Genomic DNA, 17181 nt, shown 5'->3' with positions numbered 1-17181 from the left:
GCTCAATGGACATGAAATTTGAGCCAGTTTCAGGTGATGGTGAGGGACAGGAAAGCCTGGCATGCTGCAGTCCATGGGCTCACAAAGAGTTGGACACAACTGAGTGACTGAACAACAACAACAAAGTCACCTTCAGGAACTTAATTCAGTTCAGTTCTTCCAGAATTTATTTCCTGCTTCCTTGCCTTAGTTTTATTGCACCGACCAAAATTATGGCAAAGCACTAAGTTAATTTAAATCAATTCAATTTCTCCAATCAAGAATTCATTCATGTAGATGCAGTGTATTGCAAAGAATTACTAGGCTGAGAATGAAAATACCTGACTTTTAACCCTGTTGATTCTATTCACTGCATGAATTTGTACATCACTCTACCTCTCTTGATATCTTACAAGATAATGATATCTGCAAGGTAACGGCAACCCACTCTAGTACTCATGCCTGGAGAATCCCAGGGATGGAGGAGCCTGGTGGGCTGCCATCTATGGGGTCGCACAGAGTCGGACACAACTGAAGCGACTTAGCTGCCAGGGTCTTTTCCAGTTATCACATTTTCTCTGATTTTCTGTCAGAATCTTAATATCTAGAGTTGAAAAGGTATGAAATGGCATGCTGTCAAATCTACCTACTGATTGAAAACCACACTTTAATTTAGTAAATGAAATCTTTATAATCTTTATTAAGAGTAGCTATGATGAGTTTTAAAGGACAGACAGAAGGTTGAAGTTTGTAGATAATTAGATGCCATGTTAATAGCAGAAAGCAAAAGGAACCAAAGAGCTTCTCATTGAAGGCAAAAGAGGAGAATGAAAAAGTTGGCTTAAAACTCAACATTCAAAGAACTAAGATCATGGCATTCAATCCCATCACTTCATGGTAAATAGATGGGGAAAAAAGTGGAAACAATGAAAGACTTTATTTTCTTGGCCTCCAAAATCACTGTGGACAGTGACTGCAGCCATGAAATTAAGATGCTTGCTCCTTGGAAGAAAAGCTATGACAAACATAGACAGCCTGTTAAAAAGCAGAGGCATTATTTTGTCAACAAAGGTCTGTATACTCAAAGCTGTGATTTTTCCAGTAGTCATGTATGGATGTGAGAGTTGGGCCATAAAGAAGGCTGAATGCCAAAGAATTAATGCTTTCAAACTGTGGTGCTGAAGGCTCTTGAGAGTCCCCTAGACTGCAAGGAGATCAAACCAGTCAGTCCTAAAGGAAATCAACCCTGAATATTCATTGGAGAGACTGATGCTGAAGCTGAAGCTCCAATACTTTGGGGACCTGGTTCTAAGAGCTGACTCACTGAAGAAGACCCTGATGTCAGGAAAGATTGAAGGCAGGAGGAGATGGGAATGACAGAAGATGAGATAGTTGTATGGCATTATTGACTCAATGGGCATAGTTTGAGCAGACTCCAGGAGATACTGAAGAACAGGGAAACCTGGTGTGCTGCAGCTCAAGGGGTTACAAAGATTCAGGCACAACTTAACTACCAAACACAAGATGCCATGCATGCAGGTAGAAATCCAAAAAAACTATTTGAGATAACAAAAACCTCAGATATGCAGACAACACTACCCTTATGGCAGAAAGTGAAGAGGAACTAAAGAGCCTCTTGATGAAAGTGGAAGAGGAGAGTGAAAAAGTTGGCTTAAAGCTCAACATTCAGAAAACTAAGATCATGGCATCTGATCCCATCACTTCATGGCAAACAAATGGAAAAACAGTGGAAACAGTAGCTGACTTTATTTTTCTGGGCTCCAAAATCACTGCAGATGGTGATTGCAGCCATGAAATTAAAAGACGCTTACTCCTTGGAAGGAAATTTATGACCAACCTAGACAGCATATTAAAAAGCAGAGAAATTACTTTGTCAACAAATGTCCATCTGGTCAAGGCTATGGTTTTTCCAGTGGTCATGTATGGATGTGAGAGTTGGACTATAAAGAAACCTGAGTGTCAAAGAATTGATGCTTTTGAACTGCGGTGTTGGAGAAGACTCTTGACAGTCCCTTGGACAGCAAGGAGATCCAACCAGTCCATCATAAAGGGGATCGGTCCTGAGTGTTCATTGGAAGGACTGATGCTGAAACTCCAGTACTTTGGCCACCTCATGCGAAGAGCTGACTCATTGGAAAAGACCCTGATGCTGGGAGGGATTGGGGGCAGGAGGAGAAGGGGACGACAGAGGATGAGATGGTTGGATGGCATCACTGACTTAATGGACATGAGTTTGGGTAAACTCTGGGAGCTGGTGGTGGACAGGGTGGCCTGCGTGCTGCGGTTCATGGGGTCACAGAGAGTCAGACATGACTGAGCAACTGAACTGAACTGAACTGCAAGTAAATAAAAAGGATGCTTCTCTGTACAGAAACACATGAAGAAAGAAAGAAAGTGTTAGTTACTCAGTCATGCCCAACTCTTTGCGACCCCTTGGATTGCAGCTCAACGGGCTCCTCTCTCCATGGGATTTTCCAGTCACGGGTACTGGAGTGGGTTGCCATTTCCTTCTCCAGGGGATCTTTCCCACCCTGCGATCAAACCCGGGTCTCCTGCACTGCAGGCAGATTCTTTACTGACTGAGCTAGGACTTCCCTTGTACGCATGAGTCCATCTCAAAAAACTGTGTTAAGGGGAATGATCAGCTTCCTTTAGATGTTGTTGTTGAGTTGCTAAGTTGAGTCCAACTCCTTTAGATATAACTTTCTGTAAACTAAGTCAAGTACCATGTACACCTCCTCAGGCAATGAAATGGACATGGTAAAACTTTTAGGCTCTGGAATACTCAAAATTATGACTCTATAACCATAATATTGATCCTATGTGGAATATGGAAGTAAATCTTTCACCAACAACTCTCTCTTTCTAAAGATAAATAGATTTTCTTAGAATTTGATCATAAAAGGATTCACACATAACAGCATTTCTTCTCTGAAACTATTTCTAAATAATTTTGTTTCCTGGAATAATTCTTGATCATTTAAAATTCAATTATATCAGATTTTGATTCAAAGAGCTGAAAAGAGAAAAAGTTAAAAAAAGAGAAAAGTTAGATGATTACACAGTGTCTGTGAAAACTTTAATGAGAAGTAATTAAAAAAAAAAGAATAAACCAGAGTATCTTAAGTATCTAAACATTAACTTTCATATTTTCTACCCCTTTGTTCATTATGTCTTGGATGTGAAAGTGTTAGGTTTATTATAGTAATTATGCAATTTCTTTTGTTCCTATCCTCAGATGCTCTTACTCTGGCCTTCCTCTGAGGTTAGCATACAGTGAGGTTATTTTTCTGCCTTTGTGCAATCCAAAAATGTGAATTTGCTTTTGAGTTCTTCCAGTTACCCTATGGGTAATGAAGTCGTGGTAATATGTCATTGAGATGGTGCTAAATCATTTATGATGATAATCATGAACAAAGGATTGAAGACTTTGATGACAAGTAACTGACCTAAATAGAGTTCAACTAGCAAAAATGAATGCATGCTTGATGTCACTGACATAATATATTCTTCATACTGACACCCTAGCTCCATCTCATTCATTCATTCATTAAATTAACTTTTACTGAGTCTTTACTACTTATAAAATTTTGTTATATTGTGTATATTGAAAATGTAAGTGTAAATACTAAACAAAATAATAGTTTAAATGAAACATTAGAACTGGTGATTTTGTAATCAGCAAAATAAGCATATATAATGCTAGCATTGTAAACAGAATAATCAACCCTATTGATTCCATAGTCTATTTAAAAGACATGAGAGAAGAGATAGCATTGTCATGGGTTTTGAAGGTTAAGAGAGACGTAGCATTGATTTTAGAAGTATCAGACCATGTAAGCGCTCAGAGCTTCGCCATGTGTTCCCGGAAATGTGAGCAGTTGACACTGATGGAGTATGTGTTGGTGGAGTGTATGTTTGTGGAGTGTGATGAGAAGAGAAAATGGGAGAGTGCAGAGTGGGTTGCAAATGGTCTTTAATATTATATTAAGGAGTCTTTATAGCCAGTAAAAAATCCACCTGCAATGCAGGAGACCCAGGTTTGATCTCTGGGTTGGGAAGATCCCCCAGAGAAGGAAATGGCTACCCACTCCAGCATTCTTGCCTGGAAAATACCACGGACAGCATGTAACCTGGTGGGCTACAGTCCATGGGGTGACACGGCTGAGTGACTAACACTTTCACCTTCACTTTTTTTTTTCCCATTGAGAAGGAGATTGTTTTAGGTTTTAAAGGACTATCTCATTTAGGAAAACTTTAGTTACAAGTAGCTGAAATTGTAATTCAGCATGGCTTATATAATAACATGTATTAGCTCACGACCAAAGTCCAGAAATAAGATGGTCTGGGCTCTGTTCCTCAGCATTCCTGTTGGTTTACCCTCTTTCACACAATGGTTTAGTTCTCAGGCCATATGCAAGATGGATGCAGCATTCCACATAAGATGTGATAAAACGGAGACATGCTTGCTTCAAAAAAACTCCATAAGAAGATTTTTCCAAAAACATCTCTTATGATTATTCCCTGTTTCTCATTGGCTTAAGTCAGACCACATGCTCCATTCTGAACCATTCTGTTTCAGTAGGAACTGGGATTGCCAGATTCAATCCTGAAACCTGGGGCATAGCTATGTTAATATAAAAGTATAGGTGGATAGGACAGGATACACAAGCAAAATTCAGTTCTTGTGGGAAGAAGAGAGGAGAGAAAAACAGCTACAATGAACAATATGTTGCCCACATCCACTTAGATATCAATATTTTGTTCCCACTTAGGTATTTCAAATGTAGATGTATGCATTTCCCAAAACAAGAAAACTTAGTAAAGTATCTGTTATCCTATCCAAATGTAAGCCCAAGATATCAAGTCCTCCCTCTCGGCTAGTATTTCCTACTCATGTTGCAGCCATGCTTCCAGAAGCTGTCAGGAGAATTCTGTGAACCAGCTGGCCTTATACTGACCACATAGAAGAGAGAATGAAGGCTGAGCATCAACATGACTCAGAGATTCTAATCTTTTTATTGCAATAAGATGAATCTGTGGTTAATTTCATCCGTATTTAAGATATTTGTTTCATTACCTGGGTTACTGCTGTCAGGTAATATCATGACCTCAGAATTTCATTAGAGCTCGCATAAGGCCTCCTGATGCAAAGAGCTGACTCATTGGAAGAGACCCCGATGCTGGCAAAGATTGAGGGCAGGAGGAGAAGGGGACGATAGAGGATGAGATGGCTGGATGGCATCACTGACTCAATGGACATGGGTTTGAGTAAACTCCAGCAGTTGGTGATGGACAGGGAGGCCTGGCGTGCTTTGGTTCATGGGGTCGCAAAGAGTCGGACACGCTTGAGCGACTGAACTGAACTGAACTGAACAAGTCTGTAAAAGTGGTAAGGAACCCTCCTGCCAGTACAGGAGACATGAGAGACTCAGGTTCAATCCCTGATTCTGGAAGATCTCCTAAAAGAGAGCACAGCTACCCATTCCAGCGTTCTTGCCTGGAGAATTCCACGGACAAAGGAACCTGGCAGGCTACTGTTCAGGGGGTCAGAAAGAGTTCGACATGACCTAGAATGCAAATCTGTAAAAGGGTCCTATAAAAGTATTTTGACAATTCTTTCATCTGAAACAGCCTGGCTAGTACTTGCTGAAGCATCACTGTTGTCTCCTGAACTTTTCTGCTTGGCTCAGAACTATGACTAGTTTAACCAAAGTTAAGGTGTCCTGATAAGGTGGTCACAAGAGAGTTTAGGATAATCTTCTGCCCACGCTCTGAGTCCACTTGCCCAAAATTCCAAGGAACCAACTCTGTATTGGCAGGTAATTCTGCCAACCAGGGTGTCTGCTCCATAAATTAAATACTTCTTTTTAGTCAAACAACAGGAGGTTTGTAATTCCCAACAGACAGCCTCTTAAAAAACTTGAATGGTAAGCTTTATGAACTGATATCAGCTGAAATAAGTTTACTTGAAAGGAAAAGAGACCTCCTGCTCTATTTTTAACTAGAGAAGTGAGAGAGGAAATAGAAAACGGAATGTGTACTCTCTGAGATGAATTATTATAATATTAGTAGGATTTTAAAAAATAATCCCTCATCTAGGTAGTAGAATATAGACTCTGGCCAGATATTAATATTAGCCAAGATTAGTGAGATAACTGTGAAGTCACAGTCTAGAACCCTTAAAAAGCTGAACAGTAATAGAAGCCAGATATAGAAGGTTGGTTGATCACAAGAAGTTTGGCAGCTCCCAGAAGCCACATACATTGGGTTGCAGAATTGGGATCTGTGGCTCAGGGAAGGGAAGCCACAGACTCCATAAACCAGGGGTCTGAAGCCACGGGATCCAAAGCCCAATGAGTAGCAGGTACTAGATCCATAGCCCAAGCAGTAGGCTCTGCTGGACCCATGGCTCAGGGATCCAGTGTGAATTGACTGGCAAGGACTGCAGAGAGTGGAGGTCCTTGGGTGGCAGAAGGACATCTGACACCTGATGGGTTCATAGCACGTCTCCTGACTGTCGAGAGAGGAGCCCAGCTGGCAGGAGCTGGGAGAGCAGAGGTCAGTGCTGTAGACCAGATTGCTAGGGAAGGAGGAGCCACAGGAGGAGCCTGGTAGCTCAGGTGGTCCCCAAGGGAGCGGGAGGAGCAGTTGTAGGACAACTTCACAGGTGATGTGAGTTCAGCTGAATTACTGTGAAAAAGATGCTCTGATATCCTTGGCTTTTCCCAGGCATATTTATATATAAATATATATCTTCTTGGGGGGAGAAGGGGACAACAGAGGATGAGATGGTTGGATGGCATCACTGACTCAATGGACATGAGTTTGAGTAAGCTCCGGGAGTTGGTGATGGACAGGGAAGCTTGGCATGCTGCAGTCCATGGGATCACAGAGTTGGACACGACTGAGCGACTGAACCGAACTGAACCGATATATCTTCACCCCATTGGGTGTGATGCAGACCCTCCTCCTCCTCCTTGTACAAGTCTTGTCATGAAAATGGCTAATTAACCTAGGCTATAATTATCACTGAACACATGCATGTGTTTTCTTAATTGCAGTTCAGTTATTCTCGTTTATAGAAGCCACTCTGCTTCTCTCTGTTTTCTTTCTTTCCCCAGAAATAAGTTGTGGTTTGCCTTCAAAGACGTTGTTCGTGATGCATACAGACAGCGCCCTAGCTGCCCCTGAGCTTGACTGCGGGGATTTTGTTCCTGAAAGTGTAAATGATTACTCCTAACAGTCGTCAGTACTTCTGTCTCAGCTATTTATACATGCTTTATGGAGCCTTTACAATGTGTAAAACACAGCAGATTGTGGAACTGTTTAATCCTGGCAACAACCTTAGGAGATGGTCACCAGTTTAATAACCCAGATGTGACTGCCTCCGAAGCCACCAGGAACAGCAGTGTTTTGCTGACAACTCCAGAAGCTGAACCTCTCAGCTCCTGCCATCCATAAACAATGAATGCGCGTGCTTGGTTGCTCAGTCCTGTCCAATTCTTTGCAACCCCATGGACTGTAGCCCACCAGGCTCCTCCGTCCATGGGATTTTCCAGTCAAGGATACTGGGTAGGTTGCCATTTCCTCCTCCAGGGAATCTTCCTGACCCAGTGATTGAATCTGTGTGTCTCCTGCGAATACCCAGATGAGGAAGTCATTTCGCTGTGATAATACTTGCATTTTATCTAATGTGCCTGCCTGTATATTCTTACCTCTTTTATGAGGAAACGAAATACAGTCACCAAAAAAAAAAAAAAGTTTCTTAATTCTTTTAGCTATTTTTTTCAGCCTTCAAAGTTACCGTGGAGATGGTTATTTCAAACTATTCTTCTATTTGTCTTCTCATTTACCTTATCATCATTAAACAACTCATGTTTGATCCTGTATGGAATTATTGAGTTCTTTTTTCCATGTGAGGCAGAGATTCTTTGGCAATCACATAGACTATCACTGAGAATAATTGCTAAAAACTGGTATACTGTGAGTGAGTTGACTACCAATGAAATACATTTGCAAAAGCTTGAATTTTAATAGTGTGCTAACCTTTGCCAACTCAGTTGGGAGTGAGAAATGAGACACCTTAGTGATTCATTTCACTCCCTGCTGAGCTTCTCTTTGTCTCAGCCTTCTAGAAAGACAAAGAAGCAAAAAAGTACCTCCATTTTAAGTAGTTAAAATTATCCTATCACAATAAAAATCAATGGTAGAAAGAAAGTCTTGGAATTAGAGAAGTCTTCTTTTCTTTTTTTCACTTATTGTAATATCCACCTTCTGTCTTAAAGCTTCTTCTAGAAATTGGAAAACAAAAAAAGCTATTTGTGTAATTTGATCTTTTATATTTGTTTCCCAATGATCGTTTTCTCTAGTCTCCTGGAGTATTTGCTTATATGGCACCAGTGGAATTATCTGCCCACTGTTTTGCTTACAAATTTCTGCCAAATGTCTTGCTCACTTCCCCAACTCCTTCTCATTCCTCAAATCTAAAATCAAATTCCTCATATTTGAGAGGTGTTCGTCTCAACTCTTTAAAATTCTTCTACAATAAGGATCTTAGTATCTTACCAACTATCAATTTGGGTGACCAAACATTCATACACACACACACACACACATGCACATGTATACATCACGGAGGAGTTAAAAGAGATGTCTTTTGATATGGATCATGCAGACTAAGATTTCTGTCACTTGAACTTGCTGGACAGTCACATGTTTTATAAGAGTGGAATACCCAGAAGTTCCTCAGGATCTGCAAAGGGTTTAATTTTCTTTGAACCAGCATCTGGCACACTGTGGGTGCTCTAAATAATTTACAAAAGGAAGGAATATATCAAGATCTTAACTTTTTATTTTCACAGGATGGCTCAGTGGTAGAGAATCCCCCTGCAAGGCAGGAGATGCACATTTGAACCCTGGATTGGGAAGATTCCCTGGAGAGGAAATGGCAACCCACTCCAGTAATCTTGCCTGGGAAACCCCAAGGACAGAGAAGCCCGGTGGGCTACAATCCTTAGGGCCACAAAGAGTCAGACACAACTTAGCAACTAAACCACCATGCATAGATGCTTAAATACACACTAATTGCTTGTCTTTCAGAAGTTACCTTTAATACAACATTGAGTGAATATAAACATTTCTTTCATAATTAAATATAATCCCCAAGTTAACAATAACCAGTTTAGTGCTTGAGGTGACCCTAGCTCTCTGCCTCTCACCTCCAGCCCGAGCAAAGTTGACTTTGTGGCCTTGATCAGTAACTATTTCTTTCTCTGTCCAACCCATTCTAATGGGTTCTGTTTTCTCCGACTTCACACATAGTCAACCTCTCCAATCCAAAAATCTTTGTGTCACTTCTTTCATGATTATATAGCTTTTCTGTTTTTGAGGACCAAATTCTCTATAAAGATTTGTGTAATCAGTTTGTCAACTATCTAAATTCTTATTGCCTTTTCAATAACCATACTGTTTTTCTCTGGCTTAACACTCTCCTGAAATTTCACTAGAGTGGTCAGTGGTGGCCATTATGCTACTAAATGTGGATGTTTTTAGGATGATTATATGCAAATGTTTAATTACATTCAACATAGGTAACTGTGTCCCTGATCTTGAAATATGTTCGTCTGTGTTCTTCTGTAACAGCGCACTCCTGATTTTCTATCTAACTTTCCCCTAGTTCAATTTACCCTTAGTTTGGTTTCCTATATATAATGTTTTCTTGAGGCTTGGCACTGATCTCACCACTGATTCTCTCTTTGAGGAAGACATTTCACCATTATGACTTGAAATACTACCCATAGTCTACATCAAATGAATATTTCCAGTACAAATCTCTTTTTTATTCAAATTCCAGATATCCAGTCACTAGCCATTTCCATTTGGAGATTTAATAAGACTGTCAAAATTGTATGTGTATAAAGTTGAACTTTTGCTCTTCCCTAGGGAGGAAAAAAAACACTTTTTCTCATCTGAGTAAAGCAGCATTTTGAACCACATAGCAGTTTAATTCAGAAACCTTGGAATCTTCCTAATATATGCATCTTCTCTAAATATGACCCATTCTCTTTTCCAAGTTTATCATAAATCTCCCCAGTCATCTTACTGTCTTCTTTCTAATCTAGAGCTTCTCAACCTTGTCATCACTGACATCTTGAGCTGGATATCATTTTGTTGTGGGAAGTATCCTGTTATTTAGGAGATATTCGGCAGTGTCCCTGGTTCTATCCACTAGATGCAAGTTGCATGCGCACATACACACACACGCGCACACTCATACACACACATTATAACAGTTAACAATGTCTTCAACAATTGTTTGAGGGCTAAGCAGTTCAGGTGCAGAATCATTGTTCTAGAGCAAGGGAATCTCCTCTCTTGGTGGAACTACTGAACGATTCTGAGGCAGGAGATAAATGGACTGACCAGTTTCTCATCTGTGGAAAGAAATTCCATAATATCAGGTGATGGAGGAGGCTGGGCCCTGCCCAAATAAGAGATAAAAGGCCACATAGTCCTCATTCTTGGAGAGAAGGAGACCTTTTCAACTACAAATGCACAGAAGGACTCCTTGGAGATCTGAAGGGTGGTGGCGCTAACCTCGTACCAAGTGATGGTAACTACCCAGTGGCCTCTTTGCTAGAATCCACCATGGCTCAGAGATGCATGTGAACACACAGGAGACCTTAAGATAAAGCAAATATGGATTCAGAACCAGGCAAAGCAAGATGACTGGTCAAAGGGAGCCCAGAAGAAATGCCCCACGTTGGTGATTCAAACTACCATGAGGGTGCGATTTTCCGAGTCAGCCGGTGTCTATCTACACGTACTCTGCTTCCTAATAAATATTTTAGTTGTTTCACTATTTCCCATCTCTATGTGGAAATTTATTTCAACACAGCTGGCAGGCCAGGGCCTCGTCACTGGTCCCTGGTCCCTGGTCCCTGGTGGTTTAGTGGCCAGGATTCAGCATTTCCCCCTGCCTCGGTCTTGACTTCTGTCTCTGGCCAGAAACCAAAGCCTGCTTCAAGGTTCTACAAGCCAAGGTCACCTGAGATCAGCTCAACATGGCTTATTTTATTTTCAAAAAGAAAATGTCTTCTCCAACCTTTTATTTCTATCCCTGTCTGATCAATCTTCTTAAAAAACTGGTCTTATCACTGTCCCAATGAAAGTTGCCCATTGCTTTCTAACACATGTCCAATAAAACACACATCCTCTACCTGACTTGCAAGGTTGCCTTAACTTGTCTCTGCCCCTGCCTCTAACCTCATCTTCACACCTTACTCCTCCTCTCTTCCAAACACACTCTCTGCTCCGCGATTAACACAGCTCGGAGCTTTTTCCTACCAGGAGGACTTGCTCTTTCCTCTACTTTGAATGTCCTTTCTTCATCTGGATAATTAAGATAATTAAGCTTTTGCTCACTACTTAACCACTTTATCCCAGGATAAATTAGGTTCCCATGTTATGATCACTATCATCCCTATAATTAATTTTATTATTTTTATAATATATTTATTTTGTAGATTGTCCTCTAGGCTAGAGCAGTGCAACCTTAATGAACCATCCCGTGAGAGTCTGTTACCGTCTGCCATGAGACAAATAATGTATATCAAGTAAATGAGCTCATTAGTTCCTTCATGAAGAACTCCCGCATGATTAAAAGGTATCAGCTTAACTAAATTATAGGCTTGGTAACACCATTGATTCACCTGGTCTATAACCCACCCACTCTTGTAATCTTTACTTTTTGTTTTCTATTGGAGTATAGCCAATTAATGATGCTGTGAGAGTTTCAGGTGAACCGCAGAGGGACTCAGCCACGCATACGAAAATTGAAGTGAAAGTCACTCAGTCAAGGCTGACTTTTTGTGACCCTATGGACTATACAGTCCATGAAATTCTCCAGGCCAGAATACTGGAGTGGGTAGCCTTTCCTTTCTCCAGGGGATCTTCCCAACCCAGGTCTCCCGCACTGCAGGCTGTTTCTTTACCAGCTGAGCCACAAGGGAAGCCCAAGAATACCCGAGTGGCTAGGCTTTCCCATCTCCATTGGATCTTCCTGACCCAGGAATTGAACTGGGGTTTCCTGTATTGCGGGTGGATCCTTTACCAACTTATAAAAGTATCCATTCTCCCCCAAACTCCCCTCCCATCCAAGCTGCCACATAAATTTGAGCAGAGTTCCATGTGCTATACAGTAGTTCCTTGTTGGTTATCCATTTTAAATATAATAAAGTGTACACATCCATCCCAAACTCCCTAACTATCCTTTCCCCCATCCTTCCCCACTGGGATCCATAAATTCTTTCTCTACATCTGTGAGTATGACCCACTCTTAGTGGCACATCTCTGACTGTAATTTCTTGGGAGAGACAGTAACTACATTCTTTCTTATTCAACAGTAAATACTCAGCTCAAGAACAATCAAAGTTACATAGTTGTTTCTCAATAAATACTTACTTAATGGATAAATTAGGGCTTCCCAGGTGGTTCAGTGGTTAAAAATCTGCCTGCCAATGCAGGAGATGCAACCGATGCAGCTTCAATCCTTAGGTTGGGAAGATCCCTTGGAGAAGGGAATGGTTACCCACTTCAGCATTCTTGCCTGGAAAATCCCATGGACAGAGGAGCCTGATGAACTGCATTCCATGGGGTCAAAAAGAGTCAGACGCAACTGAACTTGAACACAATGGATAAACTAGGGACTTGATGGTTTTATTATTACCCATCTTTTGTCTGTCTCTCTAAATCCAAACTTTTGCTTGATCCTCGTATCCTCTTGGGTGATTCACAAAACAGGAAACCCAGCAGAAGCTCAACTTTTCTCCTAAGTCTTCTTGTTCAGTTGTGTCCGACTCTTTGCGACCCCATGGACTGTAGCCCACCAGGCTCCTCCATCCATGGGATTCTCCAGGCAAGAGTACTGGAGTGGGTTGGCATTTCCTTCTCCAGGGGGTCTTCCAGACTCAGGGATTGTAGGCAGATGCTTTACCATCTGAGTCACCAGTGAAGCCCATGTCCTATACATTTATCAGAATGGTTTTTCTAAAGTCTATGTTCAAAAACTCAAATTCAATTTCCGAAGTCTTTAATCTGAATCACCCTATGATCTGACCCCCCAATTATCTCATACTTGGTATCTCCATGCCCTAATTTTATCTTCAAAAGATACCAGATTTCTTCCTTGCAGCTTAAGGCTGAAAGAAAAGAAATTAGGTGAGAGGGTCTTACTTCAAGCTCAGCATCTGCAATGAGTATCAGAAGAGAAGAGATGAAAGGTGAGGCTGGAGACAGACAGGAACTAGATGACAAGTGGCTCCTGGACATTCTTCAGAGGTCCAAAATACTCTGAAAATCAAAACCTTCCCTTAGAACTAATTTGGTGGTGAAAGAAGGCATTATTTGTTCTCTGGATGGAATGACGTGATCAAATGAATGGTGTCTGTGCATATTCTTTTTCTCTCTATTCTTAGTGTAGATATATTGTGCCTCAGCAATAGATCAATATGTTTGATTATAGGGTGCTTTCACAATATTACATGCAGTTTATGCATTCTGTTATCATTCTAAAATCTGAAAAACTGGATTTCAAAAACCATCCATCTGCCTTGGCTTGGACAAGAGAATGGAGACCTGTAACAGTGAGAAGCCACAGATAGGTTTTAAATATGGACATAACTAGATCAAATGTTCCTCCTAAGGAAATGACTCTGATTGCAGTGCAATGGATTGGAGGGTCACAAAGGAGTTAGAGTGGGTCCCCAGGTTCAGATTCTTAGCAGTATGATTCAATAGCCTGTATTCTTAACTACAGTGAGTGGCTGTCTTCCATAAAAATGATTATTAAAACTCAGTAATATGTGTAAAATGAGAAGGGAACCTCAGATGGCACTCTGAGAAAAATTTACATTTAAGGAATTGGCAAAGTTTAAGGGGATCGCATAAAAGACTGAGAAGGAATAGCCAGTAAAGTTCAAAGAAAATTGGGAGTGTAACAAAGTCAAGTTAAAAAGGCATTATAAATAAACAAAAGCAATCAAAAGTATCCAGTATTGGAGGGAGGTCAAGTTAGACGGTCCTCCTAGATCTTAAGCATCTCACTATCACATATTATATATCTATATCTGTATCTATATCATTTGTTTTCGGGGGTTGTAATTTAATTTGGAAATGACCACCATTTAAATAGTGCCCAGTGCTATTTCAGATACTAAAAAACTTGCTAAATATAGATTAGCTATTTTTTTAAGCAATAGATGCTAAAAAATCCATTTGTTAAACTAAACCATCTTGTACAACTTTCTCAATATACTAACATGGCATTTGAATCTAAAGAGATTCATTTCAAGTCAATTCAGCAAGCACACATGAGAAGACAAGGCAGTGTCATGGATGGTGAGGACGAGGAGAGGACTAAGAAAGGGGTCTATCCAAAGGAGCTGTGCCTATGGAAGCACCCTAGATGTCCACTGACGACAGAGGAATGGATAAAGAAGTGGTACATATATATACTGGAATATTACCCAGCCATAAAAAAGAATAAAATAGTGCCATTTGCAACATGATAGGAGCTAGAGATTATCATACTGAGTCACGTAAGTCAGACAGAGAAGGAGAAATGTTGTATACCATCACTTATATGTGGAATCTAAAAAGAAATGGTAAGTGAACTTATTTACAAAACTGAAACAGACTCACAGTCTTAGAGAATGAACTTGCGGTTGCAGGAAAGGATGAGGGGAAGGGACAGTTAAGGAGTTTGGGATCAACATGTTCACACTGCTATATTTAAAGTGGATAACCAATAAGATCCTGCCGTGTAGCACAGGGAACTCTGCTCAATGTTATGTGGCAGCCTGGATGGGAGGGGAGTTGGGGAAGAATGGATGCGTGTATATGTATGGCTGAGTCCCTTTGCTATCCATCAGAAACTATCACAACATTGTTATCAGCTATACTCCAATATAAAATAAAAAGTTTAAAAAAAAAGTTAAAACTCTGAAAAATGAGATGTTAAGAAGATAAGTGATTTTAGAATGTGTTACAGGCAATTAAATCCAATAACTTTTGTTTTTCCTTAAGACCCCTCAGTAACTACACAAAGTTGAATAAAATCATATGCCCTTTTATTTACATAATGTGAACTATTATGAATTTTATGTTTTACACAGGAAATAATAATTCTCTAATTAGAAGTTTTCTTAGACTATCATATTTTTCTACCTCTACAAAAGGATTATGCTAGCTCTGATTTTACAGATTGCTTTTTACAAAATCAATAACCAAAGTTATCCATATGGTATTCATCCTATTAAAATATACAACCCGAGGAAGCCAAGAACTCTTTAAAAATTGAAGGAAATATGATTGTATTTGGAATTCCTTAAAAGATTAGTTTATTCAATAGCAACATTTCTGTAACATTTCAGGATAGCAAGAAGATATGAAATAACCTTCTGATTTCTCTTATGAATTGTTGTTCAACCTCTCAGGTATGTCCGACACTTTGTGAACCCATGGATGGCAGCACACCAGGCTTCCCTGTCCTTCGCTATCTCCTGGAATTTGCTCAAACTCATGTCCATTGAATCAATGATGCCATCCAACCACCTCATCCTCTGTCACCCCCTTCTCCTCCAACCCTCAATATTTCCCAGCATCAGGATCTTTTCCAATGAGCTGGCTCTTTGCATCATGTGGCCAAACTATTGGAGCTTCATTTCTTTTAATATACAACATATAAAACTCAAAGGTAGTTTCCTAATTTTGCCTACTGATTGTGTAATGATGACAGAACATCTATATCTGCAAGAAAAAAAAAAAGTTAGTGGTCAGTCAATTCCTAAAGCGAGGGTTTAGAGTAAATGAACAAAATAGAAAATAGTATTTCATGTAGACATGAAGAGGCATTAAACTGCTTTACAGAACCCAGGCCTCTAGGCTGGTCTGTATTAAGTTGGCAGGATACTTTAATAAGAAAGTAGTTTTCATGGTATAACCTGGGAAGATAATTCAGGTTTTGGGAGTTAGAGGATGGATTTAAAAATTGGAAGCCACTTAATTCATATTTTTTGGGAAAAATAGATGATTTCTGGTAGCTGATAGGCTTCTAGCATCTTTTTTGAGAGTCATTAGAAGTGAAGTGAAGTGAAAGTTGCTCAGTTGTGTCCGAGTCTTTGTGACCCCATGAACTGCATGTAGTCTGCCAGGCTCCTCTGTCCATGGAATTCTCCAGGCCAGAATACTGGAGTATCTTCCTTCTCCAGGAGATCTTCTCAACCCAGGGATCGAACCCAGGTCTCCCACATTGCAGGTGGATTCTTTACTGACTGAGTCCCCAGAGAGTCATTAGACAGAAACGTATCTTAGAAGAGACTGGGAGAACAGAGGTCAGTGGGGGAAAAGTGGCTGAGATAAGAGGCACCTCTGGAAAAGAGTGGGTAGACCAGGAATTCCTTACGAAAGCCGGAAGAGCAGTTTCCAGTCTAGCTGCTGTAACATGTTATCACTATATCTACTTCATTTGTTAACAGTGTCAGTGAAAGGGAAAGTTGCTGTTGTGTCCGACTCTTTGCGACCCCATGGACTAGGGTCGCATGGAATTCTATACAATCCGTGGAATTCTCTAGGCCAGAAAACTGGAGTGGGTAGCCTTTCCCTTCTCCAGGGGATCGTCCCAACCCAGGGATCAAACCTAGGTGTCCCACATTGCAGGCAAATTCTTTACCAGCTGAACTGCAGGGAAGCCCACAGTGTCAGAGAAGATCTAAATATCCCTGCTGGCCTGGAGGGCTTAATGCTCACTGCACCTGTGGGTGAGATGTTCTTGACGGCCAGTCTCAATGTCTTTCTACACTACAAGTTGTATAAGAACATCTCCTTATGAATACCTTGGTGGTCCAGTGGTAAGGAATCCACCAGTCAGTGCAAGGGACATGGGTTTGATCCCTGGTCTGGGAAGATTCCACACGCCATGAAGCAACTAAGCCCGGGTGCCATGACTACTGAAGCCCGTGTGCCCTAGAGCGGATCTGAGCACTAGAGAAGCTACGGCAATGAGAAGCCTGCCCCTGCAACTAGGCAACCAGAGGGTAATCTGCTGTTGGCCACAACATAAAAGCCCTGGCATAAGCGACAAGGACCCAGACCAGTCAAAAACTATCTATAAATAAATTT

At 40.7% G+C, this 17181-nt stretch overlaps 1 pseudogene; it reads right to left on the bottom strand.

Annotated features, from left to right (window-relative positions):
* Positions 1-2980: 2980 nt before the first annotated feature.
* LOC122687290 lies at positions 2981-16506 on the bottom strand (annotated as a pseudogene).
* Positions 16507-17181: the final 675 nt, after the last annotated feature.

Source organism: Cervus elaphus, chromosome 31 (assembly GCF_910594005.1).
Source record: "Cervus elaphus chromosome 31, mCerEla1.1, whole genome shotgun sequence".
Classification (NCBI taxonomy): domain Eukaryota; kingdom Metazoa; phylum Chordata; class Mammalia; order Artiodactyla; family Cervidae; genus Cervus; species Cervus elaphus.
This window is presented reverse-complemented; position numbering and strand designations above follow the sequence as displayed.